The sequence below is a fragment of the Amphiprion ocellaris genome, chromosome 7, assembly GCF_022539595.1.
Source record: "Amphiprion ocellaris isolate individual 3 ecotype Okinawa chromosome 7, ASM2253959v1, whole genome shotgun sequence".
Lineage (NCBI taxonomy): Eukaryota > Metazoa > Chordata > Actinopteri > Pomacentridae > Amphiprion > Amphiprion ocellaris.
The window spans coordinates 11087280-11101817 of record NC_072772.1 but is presented as its reverse complement, the minus strand read 5'-3'; the positions used below and the strand labels follow the sequence as shown (position 1 = coordinate 11101817).

General features: G+C 36.8%; 2 long non-coding RNA genes across 3 annotated transcripts in view; one reads left to right on the top strand and one right to left on the bottom strand.

Annotated features, from left to right (window-relative positions):
- Positions 1-509: 509 nt before the first annotated feature.
- Positions 510-5694, top strand: LOC129349233 (uncharacterized). Of its 2 annotated transcripts, none has more exons than XR_008602155.1 (4): positions 510-624; positions 1528-1628; positions 3474-5413; positions 5518-5694. It is a non-coding gene; the product is annotated as an uncharacterized LOC129349233 (long non-coding RNA). The 2 variants fall into 2 exon arrangements; XR_008602156.1 differs by having other exon boundaries at positions 5477-5694.
- Positions 5695-10249: 4555 nt separating this feature from the next.
- The window catches only part of LOC129349271 (uncharacterized), a 13873-nt gene continuing 9584 nt past the window's right edge, over positions 10250-14538 (bottom strand). The window contains exon 3 of the long non-coding RNA XR_008602209.1: positions 10250-12490. This is a non-coding gene — a long non-coding RNA (uncharacterized LOC129349271). The remainder of the gene's footprint in view (positions 12491-14538) is intronic.

The window sequence follows — 14538 nt, the reverse complement described above, 5'->3', positions numbered from 1 at the left end:
CATAGTGGAGCACATTGAGGGAGTGGGTCAGGTGCAGAGAGAAAAGGCGTGTCTGTCAGCTCAGTATCAGCTGCACTTAAATATGAAAACAACATTCTTAAGAGTCTCCCTGACTTTGAGGAAAGGAAACTCTACCCCAAAGTTAAAAGCAAAAACTATTAGGTACGGTCCGTGTACGGATCTGGTAATTGGATTTTCCGTTCTGAAACGGGTATTGAAAAAAAAAAACGAGTGGTTATTTGATTTTCGTTTTAAAATACTAAAATTAAAATTGAAATACAAGGCGTTTTTCATTTTCATGATCAAAAAGGGATATGCGATTTTTTTAAAAAATGCTTTGATTTTCATTTTATATTTAGAATAACAAGAAAGTAAAATCAGTAAGAGACAGAAACGAAAAAATTTCCGTTTTTTCATTTTCTGAGACCGGAAGTGGTCATCAGTAAGTGTGGAGCCAAACGACAACAAGATTCTCAGAGGGCGGAGCCAGAGAGCAGTGATTGGTCAGACCATAGATAATATAGAAGACAGCGCGCTAGCGTTTCAAGTCTTCTATATATCCATGGTCGGCACGTCTGGTAGCATCTCTGGCTGCTGTTGATCTTGTTTTTGGAGTAAAACACGGTAAGAAGATAAATACTTCTAACCTGTAGCGTTGTTTTGTTGTACGTTAAGTCGGCGACTTGTGAAGAGTTGTGTTTTGTCGTGTTTGAGCAGTTGGTCCGGACGCGTTAGCTAGCTAAGCTGCTAAGTTAGCTAGCGGGCTAATAAACACAGGTGGCTAACTTACAGCTGAACAACTGTGTTAGTTGCTGCTGCAGCTGTCCTCATTATTAGAATGACCTTCTCAACCTGTATTTCTCTGCTGTGTATTTTAGCTTTTAAAAAAGTTATTTTACTTTAAGGTTAACTGAAACCTGTTGAGCTGCACTGAAGTTTAACATTCAGCTGGTTTGAATTAAACCGTGCTTAATTTAACATTGTGCAACATCACCTCTCTGAATCTCCATAATTTCATTAAATTCCTTCTCTCTTCCACTGCTCAAGTTCAATCCAGTATATAAAATGACATTAATAGTGAATAAACTAACAACCAGCCATTGTATTTTCTTCATTACTGTATGTATTTGTAGTAAAACATGAGATGAAACATCCTACTTTTGGATCTAGAACTGCACAAGCCGTTCATTTTCAGTCACTTGATGAGTTAAACTCCCGTTTTTATGTGAGGTTGAAGCAGAAAGTCTGAGTTAACAAAGAAAGTTGTTTATAATTTGCGATACCTGTTATCTCTGACTGAGGCTTTAGTTTTTGTTGAGCTGATTTACACGTAGAAACTTTGTTCAGGAAGATTTCTCAGTAGCTCAGAGGACAGGCTGCTTTTTACACAACCTTGTAAGAGAATGTCTGTCAATGCTTTCAGCAGAATTTAGGAACACAACACTTCCTAAACAGATATTTTGAGGCTGTGAGGTTGAACGTTTGAGAGTATATCAGTGTGTTTGTTTGTGGTCTTTCTGTTTCTAGGTGGAAGCTGAATTAGTGAGGATGACTCCTGCTCCTGTCATCTCTAAGCTCCTCACACATCTTTACCTGCACATGAGGAAAATCACTCCTGTAGAATGCAGGTATGTTTGTCATTATTATAAAAAGATGTTGCCTGGTGACCTGTCAGAAACCCATTATACAGAGTCAGCCAAAATAATGTTTACACACATCAGGAAAAGAAAAACTTGCATAAATATTTCAATACCAAATTTATTCAGACGTCACGAGATTAATAAAAGTTATCTTTGGGCTCTACAATTACAAGAGGTGCTCAAAGTGGTGGCCACTGGTTTCCAGACATTTCTGTTGTGTTGTAGACGTCACTTGTTGATGCTCCATTCATGAGGGTAGCGCCATCTGTTGGGAAAACATCGTACAACAGGACACAGAGTTATCGTGATTTGATCAAACTTAGAAAGAGGTATCTATGTGTAGAAGTACTTATACAAATGAAATATTTATAAAAGTTTTTATTTTCCTGATGTGTGTACATTATTTTGGCTGACTCTGAACTTAATGAGAACAAAACTGTCATTTAATTGTTGCTCTGAAAACTTCTTTAGTGAAAACCAGCTGGTGTTCTGCTTTGAAACAAACTGCTGTTGAGGTCTGTGTTTTTAGGTTTAACCCCACAGTTTCTGAATGAACTGATGGTTTGTTTTTTTTCCTGATCAATGTGGATGTTATAATTGATGGTAACATTTACTGATCATATAATCAGCATGACAATATAACAGTATAACATTATGACCACCTGACTAATACTGTGTTGGTCCCTTTATGCTGCTAAAACTCCTCTGACCCAGTGGTTCATCAGAACCTCTGGGGATGTTCTGTGGATTCTGTGGATCCTGTGGGTTGCAGGGCGGGTCCTACCTAGACCAGGCTGATCCTGGACCATCCCACAGATGCTCAATCAGATCTGTATGTGGGGAGTGTGGAACCCAGGTGAACAGCTTAGCTCTGTCGTGTTCCTCGGACCACTCCTGAGCAGTTTTAGTTCTTCCTGCTGAGGGTGACAGCTGGCATCAAGGACTGCTGTTGCCATGGAGACTAGGGGGTTGTTTGTCCTGCAGTGTTTAGGTGGTGGTACATGTCAAACATCCACATGAATGTCAAGGTTTCCCAGCAGAACGTTGCATTAGAACAAGATGATGGATGTTGTTCTCTTCAGCTGTCAGTGGTCAGAATGTTGTGGCTGATCGGTGGATCTGTCTGCCTTTACTCTGACATCCAGAGTTATACAGAAGTGTAGTATGTGTGCAGTGCAGAAGAGATTTACTTTATTGTATGCAGTTTTTTGTTTTTAATGGAGAGCATGTTTTTATCCACCTGAAGAAGACCTAATCTTTCTCTTCAAAGGATAGTTAATAATTACTATGGCTTCCATAGCGGTCTCATCAGAGAAAATCATATCCATATACAGATTTTTATTAATTCCAGGGCTGGTTCAGTAAAGATTATAATAATAACTACATCAGATAATTCTTGGTTGCAGTTGGAATTTTGCAGACTGAGAGATGGTTGAGAAGGTTTGCAGTTCTTGTTTTAGCAAAATATGTTAGAATAGAAGATCTTTATTGTCATTGTACATGAAATTATCTGCAAACCAGCAAAGTGTATCAGTCTGAGGTATCTAAAAATAAATAAGTAAAGAAAAATGCTTCTAAAGCCAATAATAAACAGAATATTTTGAGGGAATATTCTAAAAAGGATAGAAAAGCTCCATTCTCACTCCTCTCAGGATAAACTGTCATTAAAATTGACTTTAAATTTAGCTTCAACACGAGATAAAAACATTTACTTTCATTACTGATGTTGTCAAGTTTTAATAAAGTTCATGCTACTTTTATAAAATGATGAAAGTGAATAAATTGTATTTGTGTGATCTGTGTTTGATTTCTGTCTTTTCTCTTGTCATCCAGATGTTCAGAGGGAGATGATGCCACATCTGGTCCAGCTGATGGAAGGTCTTGAAGTTCTCTGACTGGCCTCGACTGAAGATGGTCGTCTCACTGGATTTAAGGTTCAGATGCTCAGTAACAAACTCCACCAATGAGCCAACAGGGAAGCTTTAGGTTTATTAAATGTTGCTATGAAGGTTTCGCTGTTTTTCTTTGTGAATGCAATGTGCTCCAACTGAAACTTGAATTAGAACTTAGAAGTAAATCCTTCCATCTGAAAGGATCTAGTTGCATTAATAACCTCATAACATTCTAATTTTTATTCCAGTCTTGGTTGGAAATAGAATCTCTGTATTGATTCAGGTAAAAACTGAACTTCACAGCATGTTGAAGCAAAACAACCAGATGAAAACTGTGATGGTGTTGGATTGTCAGACCGTAATGTTGCAGCTCAAAGCAGCTTTTCTAGCTCAGTTCATTCTGACATTCAGCTATGAATCAACACAGCAGATGGTGATCCATGCTGTGGAAGTCTCACATCTCCTGATTTAATGGAGCTGCTTTGCACTTTTTACACTGTTTATTCACCAACACTTTATTTAATAAAAGTCCCATCTAGTTTTCATGAGGAATGTGATGTTTTAATTTCTCTGTGAATAACTGCAGTCTAATGCAACAGCTGGAATTGTAACATCTGTCCTGATATTGATCATGAAATATTTATCAGAATACTTATGGTCAGCAGTCATCCCTGAAGTTTTACATTAAAATCTTTACTTGTGTTGTGAACTTTGGTAAGAAGCAGAAACTTTTGCGTTGCCATGGATACATGAGTGTTAAATTCAGTCCATGTTTCCATTTTGGGAAATGCAGTCCAGCAGATGAGTTTGTTTTTACTGACAGCTACCATTCAGTCTGAGATATTAAGAATAAATAAAGGTGCATAATGTGGAAATTAACAATTTTATTTTTATTTATTTCTACAGCTGCAGGGAAAGTTCTAGACTGTGGAGGAATTTATTCTCACAATCGCAGACAACAAATATTATCTGAAAGTCGGGTTATTGTTGTTTATCAGCACAATACAAAAAGATTAATGTTAGAAATATTCCAGTTAAGAATATCATGATTTATGTAAATTTACCTCAATAATATGAATGTTCAGGTTAAGATTGTACAGTGATATTTATTATGCAAGTTTAGCTGATTAAAGTTTATGACTCTGCACTAAAATATTATTTAAATTGACATTATAATATTTAGGGTCAGACCCTACAGTATTGAGATTAAGAAATCAAATATTCTATAAAATGTAAATACACTGAACTCATTTGGATATATTTAAGTGAGACTCTACAATATTATTTGACACAAATCTATCTAAATCAAAATTTTAATTATCTTTACTCCAAACATTTACTGGACTGATTTAAATATTAAAATCACTCCTTTCTAATCCTCTGCTGTACGTTCAAACCTGAGGCCTGAAATAGAAACACACAAGTATCTGATTGAAGGAACTTCTGCAGAGTCCTGGTTCCAGAACATGATGATAGAATTATAGACAAACTTTAACAAAAGCTGCCTGAGAGTTTACAGGTTTTTATGTTGGATTTCTTCAGTAATTTAATGATAGTTATCAGCAAAAATCAAGTGTTCATTTGATGAACTTCATTTCCTAAAACATCCAGAATTGGAGCTCATATCTTTGGCTGCTGTAAAGTTTCTGCTCCTTCAAAGTTCACAACACAATGAATGAATTCCTAAAACACTCTCAATGCTGGAGAGCGTTTGTGATGCTGAAGCAGTGACCAGTTTTTCTGTTTCTTCTCTGGAGATGCACAATGAGGGACGTCTGCAGAGACTGAGAAAGAGTCTCACCACATCCTGACATGAGGAAAAAGACTTTATTGAAGACTACAATGAGAAAAACTATTAGACAGCAGATGGCTGCATTCAAGGTGAGCTCTGCACATTTGATCTGGAACAGGAATTCAGTAACGGCAGCATGAGCTTCATTTCAGTCTGTAGCTGCTGAATTCATGAATGAATCATCTGGCACTAGAGAAGAAGACCATCAAACATCCATGTCAGCTGATGGAGGTCCAAGAGTCTCACCCAACAAACAACCTACAGAGTGAAGACCTCAAATCTGATTGGACGGCCTCCTATTCAGCCACATGTGTGAACAAATGCCTCTAAGTTGATTTGTTTTCTAAAATAAATCTAGTTTGAGTCCTAATCTATGCCTGTGTGTTTGCTTCTTTACATCGCTGTTAACAGTTTAGGCTGTTAGATTGTTCCAGATAAGACAAGTACAAGATTCTTCAGAGCCATTCTACCACGAGCCTGACAGGAAGAACTCCAACAGCTACTGAATGTTCCTGTGGTTCCCTCAAGGCTACAGGAGGAGTCCTACGAGGACGAGCCGGTCCACCTGATGGAGGCCAGTCGCTGCGGTTCAAAGCCAACACCGACTACGTGGACTTCTACTGGACCACACGGAGGCCTTCAAACCAGACCAACAAGTTCACAGACTCCCCGACTCGTGGGTCTGAGGACGCCGCCGAGCCTCGGTCCAGCCGGCCTCCTGTCTGTGGGTGTTTGAGTGCTGAGAGGTTTGTGGATGCATGTGAACGTGTCTGTGTTGAAACAGCAGCTTTGGACTCACTAACGCCAGGAAAAACCAAGCGCTCCTTTATTTGTGACTTCCACTAAAAAAAAACTGATGAAAATAAGTTTGTCAGGGGTCTGACTAATAACAGATTATTGAATAATGAAAATAATTGTTTAAATATTCCTTTAAACAATCCTTTTAGGTCTACATTTCCTTTACACTGACTTCTTGGTATTTTAGGTGGAATATTCCTTTGAACGAACTTTTTAAGTTTATGTTAAAGGATGTTGGGTGGAATATACCATCAGACCAACCTCCAAGGTCTACAGTAGTGAATTTTAGGTGGAATATACCAATAAACTCACCTTTTAGGTCTACATTGGAGGATTTTAGGTGGAATTTTCTTCCAAACCTTCTTTTAGTCTACATTTAAGGATGTTGTTGTAAACTTACTCTTTCAAATAAATAGCCTCCTAACCCCCTGGAAACCAGCGTTTGTCCTGTTTTTGTGTTGCTCATCAGTGACCCTAGACAGCCGGGTCGTAATGTTTTTTGAGCAACACACCATACTATGACGTTTTTACAATGATGGTTCTACTATGGAACCAGTTTGACATGTCCAGGTGTTCTTTGTGTGAAAACTCAGAGATTTCAGGTATCAGAAGGTGGTTTTCAACTTTCTTTGTTAACTTTCTGCTTCAACTTTAAATTAAATTTCCTTCACTAACCCAACCCTCTGGACTTCCAGTAAGCTGTGTTCCTATTGGCTGTCCAGGTGGCTGTGTTCCTATTGGCTGTCCAGGTGGCTGCTTGGTGTTATCAGGAACACCTGAGCAGCTCAGTGTCTTCCTGCTTTATTTGGCTGCAGTAAAACATTTCCTCTGCTTCTCTCCACCACTGAAACGGGTTTAGCTCTGTTGCTTTAGTTAGTTTTTTAGGCGTTGGCTTGCAGCTTCCAGCAGTAAAATCATCTTTAATGTGTTTCTTGGTGTGTTTTAGGGCTTTGTACTGGATAGTTGTCTTGGTAAATGTGGTTCTTTAGCCACAGTTAGCACATGGTGCTAATGTGTGCAGTAATTAGTGGATTTGTTGCAGCTGAGTTGTGTCTTTAGCTTGGCTGTAGTGAGTCTGTAGAGGTTTTTGGTCAGACACATTCTGTATTCTTGTTTGTGAACCAGCGTTGATTGTCCAGAAGGTAAGAGTTCCTGTCCTGATTCTCTGTTCTCAGAGGTTCTCTGGTAGGCTGCAGGAGACTTTAACGTTTGGGTTGTGCTAGTTTGGTTTTTGTACAGTTTCATTTGCACGACTATCTTGAGGCCCCTCCATGTGGTTTAGTGAGGTTTTCTGCAACAGTTCTACAAAGCAACCTGCAGCAGAAGAGACTTTGAGAGTTTTTAGGAAGTTCTGGAGACCAGACTTTAGAGCAGCAGAAACATTTATCAGCAGTTTGAGCAGGAGAAGGTGAGGTTCAGAGTAGAAATGAGACAGAAACCTTCTTGACCCGTGTGGTGAGGTCCTGTACCAAGAGTTTGAGCAGGTTGTGAAGAATCTGTAGTTCTTTGGTCTGAAAGCACAAGAAGAGTCGACTCATTAAAGGAGAAAACGGGAGATATTGTTGCTTCTTCTGTCGCTCTGCAGTTTCCTTAGACTGAATATCAAGTTTATATTTTAAATGATTTACCATGTGAGCCCAAGAAGACTTCAATAAACTCCCTCCATCCCCTGGACACAACATATTTTATTACCATGTTAAATCTTTTTTTTTTTTTTTTTAATGTTTTTGAGTTTTAATCATAGTTTTGGCATAGTTTTTTTTTCTCTTTGCTTGTTTAGTTTTGTCATCTGTGTGGAAGGTGCTAAACAAATAAAGTTGAATTGATAAACTGAATAATTGACTAACTCATGATTGTGACAACAGAAGTATTTTCATTGTGATTTAAGGGTTTATTTCATTTTGAAGGTTGGGGTTAAAATCTTGACAGAAAAAGAAGATTAAAGAAATAAACTACGTAACAAAAAGCAATTAAATCAAAGGGAAAAAAATTTAATACAAAAAACATTTTAAAAGTTTTATTATTAAATGTATTTTTTAAATGTTTAATTATGTAAAATATTTTGTCTGTAATTTTGAACATTTGTATTTTAAAAATTTTGTGTCATTTCATAATTGCATGTATTGTATCTTGTTTAATTATCTAATTCAATATTTTGTCTGTTTAATATAGTTAAACATTAAATACAATTACATTATATTAAACAGACAAAATATTGAATTAGATAATTAAACAAGATACAATACATGCAATTATGAAATTAAACAAAATTTTTAAAATACAAATATTCAAAATTACAGATAAAATATTTTACATAATTAAACATTTAAAAAACACTTTTAAACAAGAAGAATATTAAACATTTAAAAAAAATACAAAACATTTAATTAGATTATTAAACCTTTAAAAAGACAAAACAGTTAGTTCAAAAATTAATGTTTAATTAGAAAATTTAATCTTAAAGACAATAAAACTTTAAATAGGAATTAAACAGAAAATACAATGAAGCATTTAAAAAGAAAATTAAACATTAAAAGGTGGTAAAACATTTAAAAAGAAAAACCTTAAAGATTTAATTGAAAAATTAAACACTGGGAAAGAAAAGGAAATTTTTCAAACAAGCCGATAGAACATTTGAAAAAACAAACATTAAAAAGACAAAACATTTGGAAATCAAATCAGACATTAGAAAAAAATAAAAGGTGAGAAAAGAGCAAAACTAAACATTTAAGAAGAATCAAACTAAAGACAAAACATTTGAAAAGACACCAGTTGGACTTTACAATATCAAATTAAACAGAAGAAACAATAAAATGATCAAAAAGAGCAAAAACAGATAAAAGTCTGAAAGTGTTTTCTAGTCTGAAATGAAAACAAGTTGTTCTTCAAACATTTCCTCTTTCTATGTTCTTGGTTTGATTGTGGATAGATTTACGAAGAACTCATTTCAGAAAACTGCTTTCCAGAGAAAGTCTACTAGTAGTTGAAGGATTTGATCAAACTAATGTTACCTTCTGATCTCCACAAACTTTACTTTTCAGTGAAAAGAATCAAAGTTTGTTCAGGATTTCTAAAAAACCCACAGGTGAAGGTCTGAGAAGAACTCAGATGGATGGTCTAAATGTGAAATCAAGACTCATGGTCACAAGTTTTAAGGCTTCTGTTAACCAGAAAGTTCAAACTAACAGAGAAGTACTGAGAAACTTTTAAAATTTCAGTCCTCAGACTGTCGAAAGGTTCAAACTAACAAAGAACTACTCAGGAACTTAGAAGATATCAGTCCTCAGACTGTGGAAAGGTTCAAACTAACAGAGATCTACTCAGGAACTTAGAAGATATCAGTCCTTGGGCTGTCTGAAAGTTAAATCTAACAGAGAACTACTGTGGGACTTAGGAAATTCAGCCCTCAGACTGTCTGAAAGCTCAGGTACTGAGGACTCGGGAGGTCTCGAGGCTTTGAAAGTCTTGGAACTGAGGGTTCAACCCTCCAGCACAAAGACTGAAGTCCAGCCTCCTGAGAAAAACGGTCGCGACGAGACTCGGGGAAAAAAAAAAAACTCGAAAACGAGGAAAAATAGATGATAAATGCGCAAAAAAAAGAAGAATTAGTATCTGAGCGAGTAGCTCAGGAGATAAGAAGACAGACTCCGAAGCGGAGGGTCGCAGGTTCAAGACCCACCACTGGCAATTTTCTTTCTTTGTCTTTGTCAGGATTTTGATAAAATTTAAGAAGTGTCTGGTCTTGAACCAGCGACCTGCAGCTCCATAGGCGAATCCTTAACTCACTGAGCTACAGATCAGATGAAAAGAAATAATTTCGTCGTCCCTTTGGCATCGTAGTTTCCAAGTGACCACATGGGTGGAGCTAAGGCGGAGTCTGGGTGGAGTCAGGGCGGAGAGTAGGCGGGGAGGTGGGTGGCGGCCTCCCCCCTCTACTCCCCCACCTTCCCCCACCACCCACCACACCTTCCCCCGCCCGACGAGTTTTTCGAGTCTCCACGAGTTCTTCGAGTCTCGACAGGTTTTCCCGAGTTTCTTGAGTTTCCGCGAGGTTGGAGGCAGAACAAGTTGTCATGAAGAGGTGTTGAAGTCGGCCAGGATGGACTGACTTTCTACAGCGACTAGAAGGAAGACCACGAGAAGAGTTGGTCTTTAACCACCATCCATAAAATCCATGGAGTCGGCTCCAGAGAAATGAAGGGAGGTCAACTTTTATCAACCTCCATCCAGATGTTCAACTTGATATCTTTGAGATTTTTAGCACAACAAACCTTTAGTATCACACTTTATTATCATTTATTAGGACTATAATGGAATCCACCAGCAGATTTAGTTTTTGTTGACAAACTTTATTCTTGTCGTCGTGGGACTGTAGTATTTAAAACAGTTCCTTCTATTTGACCTCATGTTTATTAGTTTTAGTAGAGAAAGTTATTTTAGTTGTCGATTAGTCTCTTAAAAACCAAATAATAAATTGGATTAGTCAAGAGGTTTAAATTTCTTACTTTGTCATATTTTAAATATGACAAAAAAAATATAAAAATAAAGCGTCTTGAGACAATTTGACCTGTAATTGGCGTTATACAAATAAAATTGAACTAAAATTGTATGTATCTTGTAATGTTGGAAAACACATTTTCTTTGTCCATTAATCTGTTGATTGTTTTCTCCAGTAATTCATTTATTGTTTTGGTTTATAAAATGTCAAACACAAATATATTCAGTTTACTGTCATAAAAACCAAAAAGATTTACATTCATGATGCAGGAATCAGACAGTTTTTCACTTTTTATCTTAGTTTAGTCAGAAAGATAGTTGATAACGTGTGGACTGTTGCAGCTTGTGAGCCGTAAAAGGTTTTAATCTTTGGGGCCGAGTGTCAAAAAACATGTAGAAACCAACAACAAAACACTCAACAAAGATTTGAACATCATTAAAGGGAAATCCAACTCCTGCATGACAATGTCAAATTAAAGGACATTTATTTCCAACGTAAATGTGTGATATTCATCCTCTGGAGCTTTCTCTTCACATCGTCTCCCACCTGGATTGGTTTGGTCGGGAGCATGTGCAACAAACATTTGAAGAACTGCACTTTAACATCAGTGAATGACACTGAAGTTTAATCTCTACAAAAATGAGACTGAGTCTGGATGTGCTGCTCTGTCATTAACTCCTAAGTTTAGGGAAAGTTCAAACAAATGAGGACAGTTCAGATCAGACTTGAGAATGAGCTTATTTTGAACAAACATCTCAGACTTTGAGCTTCAGCACCTACAGCAATTTTAACAACAAGCAACTCAAGAGATCCAGAAGTTGGAGAGAGTTAGCTTTAGCTGAGCCAAAGAACATGTGGGACGCTAACCTAGCAAACATTTCAGACTTTTCTCTGTGAATTCTGAGAAATAATTTCGTATTTAATGACAGAGCTACACATCTTAACTCAGTCTCATGAAAACAGACTCTAATTCAGTGTCATCCATCCATATTAAAGTACAGTTACCCAAAATGTTTGTTGCATGAGCTCCAACAAAACCTGTCCAGGCAGAAGGCCACTTTGACAAACAGGAAGTGGACGATTCCAAGCAGATTTATAGAAGGGGGAACCGGACTGTACTAAGTGTGGTCGAGTATAAAGGGGTGTTTTGTGGGTTTTTAAGGCTGATAATGATTATTAGTGGGACATTTGGAGTAGATATTCATTTGCAGTAAATGAAAGTATTTAAAATCTTGGAGTTAAACTTCAAAGAACACAACCTCTAACAGAAAACTTTGTTGATACATTTTTGTTTTGTTTACAGATGTTAAGTTAAAGGAGTTTTATCCGTGACGTATAACCAACCAAATCACTCCAGAAGACAGAGCGACCACAGGTAGATAAAGGTTCAGAGCCAAAGTAGCGCCATTTTTAAATTTATTTATTACAGTAAATCAGTAAAAAAAATAAAATACTGATGATCAGTAAATCAGTCAGCCCACAATTACTACAATTCTTTCCTTTGACTTGTTATTTGTACAATATACGATGTACATGATGGCATTTTTTCATACCAAAGGCTATACTATGATGTTTTCTAAGAGACATGCCATGCTACTCTGTTTGCACTCCTCCTCTGTTTTCTGGATTGTACTCAGCTGCATGCCTTCGTCCACCCGGCCTCCGTTGACTCGTCCTGCCTGCCGTCTGGAGCTGAAGCTGGATTGGAACAGACCAAAGTACAGTCCAATCACGATGCCAGCTGCCTCTCAAAAGGCTCCTTCATCTGGCAGGTGGCAGCACTTCTTCTGAGGGGAAGCTGAGCTGGCCCGGCAGAACTTTGGAGATGTGTTCCAGTGGTTGGTGGATGTGTGGGGAGACAGAGAGGGACCTTTGAATTGTTCAGAAAGGAAAACAGGGAACCCATTGGTAGTTTTAGTTTAGGATGCTACTGTGGTGTGTTTTTGGGCTTGAAGAGGTGAACAGGAAGAGTTTTTTTCTGTATTGATTATCTTTTACTTTGTTCCTGGTTGGAATGCCCATCAATGTCAACGTGAAGTTCAGTTTTAGTTTTGTTTATGTATTTTTATTTTACGAACACCCATTTGTTTTTAACCCCCTGACATGTTGTGTTGTTGTAACCTTACGCTTTCAAAGAAATACTCGTCTAACCCTCTGGAAACCAGCGTTTGGACTGTTTTTGTGTTGCTCCTCACCTACTTCAGACAGCCAGGACATAACAACGTTTTGTGGACTAAAGGCTATACTATGATGTTTTTAGAGCGACATGCTATACTATGATGTTTTTAGAGCGACATGCTATACTATGACGTTTTTTGAACGACATGCTATACTATGATGTTTTTTGGACGACATGCTATACTATGACGTTTTTAGAGCGACATGCTATACTATGACTTTTTTGAGCGACATGCTATACTATGATGTTTTTTGAGCGACACGCTATACTATGATGTTTTTTGAGCAACACGCTATACTATGACGTTTTGTGAGCGACATGTTACACTATGACATTTTTTGAGCAACGCGCTATACTATGACGCTTTTGAGCGAAATGCTATACGTTTTGTGAGCGACATGTTATACTATGACGTTTTTTGAACGACATGCTATACTATGATGTTTTTTGAGCGACATGCTATACTATGACATTTTAAGAGCGACATGCTATACTATGATGTTTTTAAGAGCAAAATGCTATACTGTGACATTGGTGGACCAAAAACGTGCCATATGATGAAATAATGTAAAGGAGGCCATGAAAAACACTCCAGAAAGGTTTTCTTTGAAAAAAAAATCATCATGAATTTTGGCGCAAAAAAAAATGCCTTACTATACTATGTCGAAAAAAAATGCGATTTTTCAAACATGTTGTAAAAACGTGCCATATGATGAAAAAATGTAAAGGAGGGCGTGAAAAACACTCCAGAAAGGTTTTCTTTGAAAAAAAAAATCATCATGAATTTTGGCTCGAAAAAAAACGCCTTACTATACTATGTCTAAAAAAAAATGCTATTTTTCAAACATGTTGTAAAAATGTGCCATATGATGAAATAATGTAAAGGAGGGCGTGAAAAACACTCCAGAAAGGTTTTCTTTGAAAAAAAAATCATCATGAATTTTGGCGTGAAAAAAAACGCCTTACTATACTAGGTCGAAAAAAAATGCTATTTTTCAAACATGTTGTAAAAACGTGCCATATGATGAAATAATGTAAAGGAGGGCGTGAAAAACACTGCAGAACGGTTTTCTTTGAAAAAAAAATCATCCTGAATTTTGGCGCAAAAAAAAAACGCCTTACTATACTATGTCGAAAAAAAATGCGATTTTTGAAAAAATTTTAAAAGCGTGCCATATGATGAAATAATGTAAAGGAGGGCGTGAAAAACACTCCAGAAAGGTTTTCTTTGAAATAAAAATCATCATGAATTTTGGCGCAAAAAAAACGCCTTACTATACTATGTCGAAAAAAAATGCGATTTTACAAACATGTTGTAAAAACGTGCCATATGATGAAATAATGTAAAGGAGGGCGTGAAAAACACTGCAGAACGGTTTTCTTTGAAAAGAAATCATCCTGAATTTTGGCGCAAAAAAAAACGCCTTACTATACTGTCGAAAAAAAAATGCGATTTTTGAAAAAATTTTAAAAACGTGCCATATGATGAAATAATGTAAAGGAGGGCATGAAAAACACTCCAGAAAGGTTTTCTTTGAAAAAAAAAATATCGTGATGAATTTTGGCGCAAAAAAAAAACGCCTTACTATACTATGTCGAAAAAAATGCGATTTTTCAAACATGTTGTAAAAACGTGCCATATGATGAAATAATGTAAAGGAGGGCGTGAAAAACATTCCAGAAAGGTTTTCTTTGAAAAAAAAAATCATCATGAATTTTGGCCCAAAAAAACGCCTTAC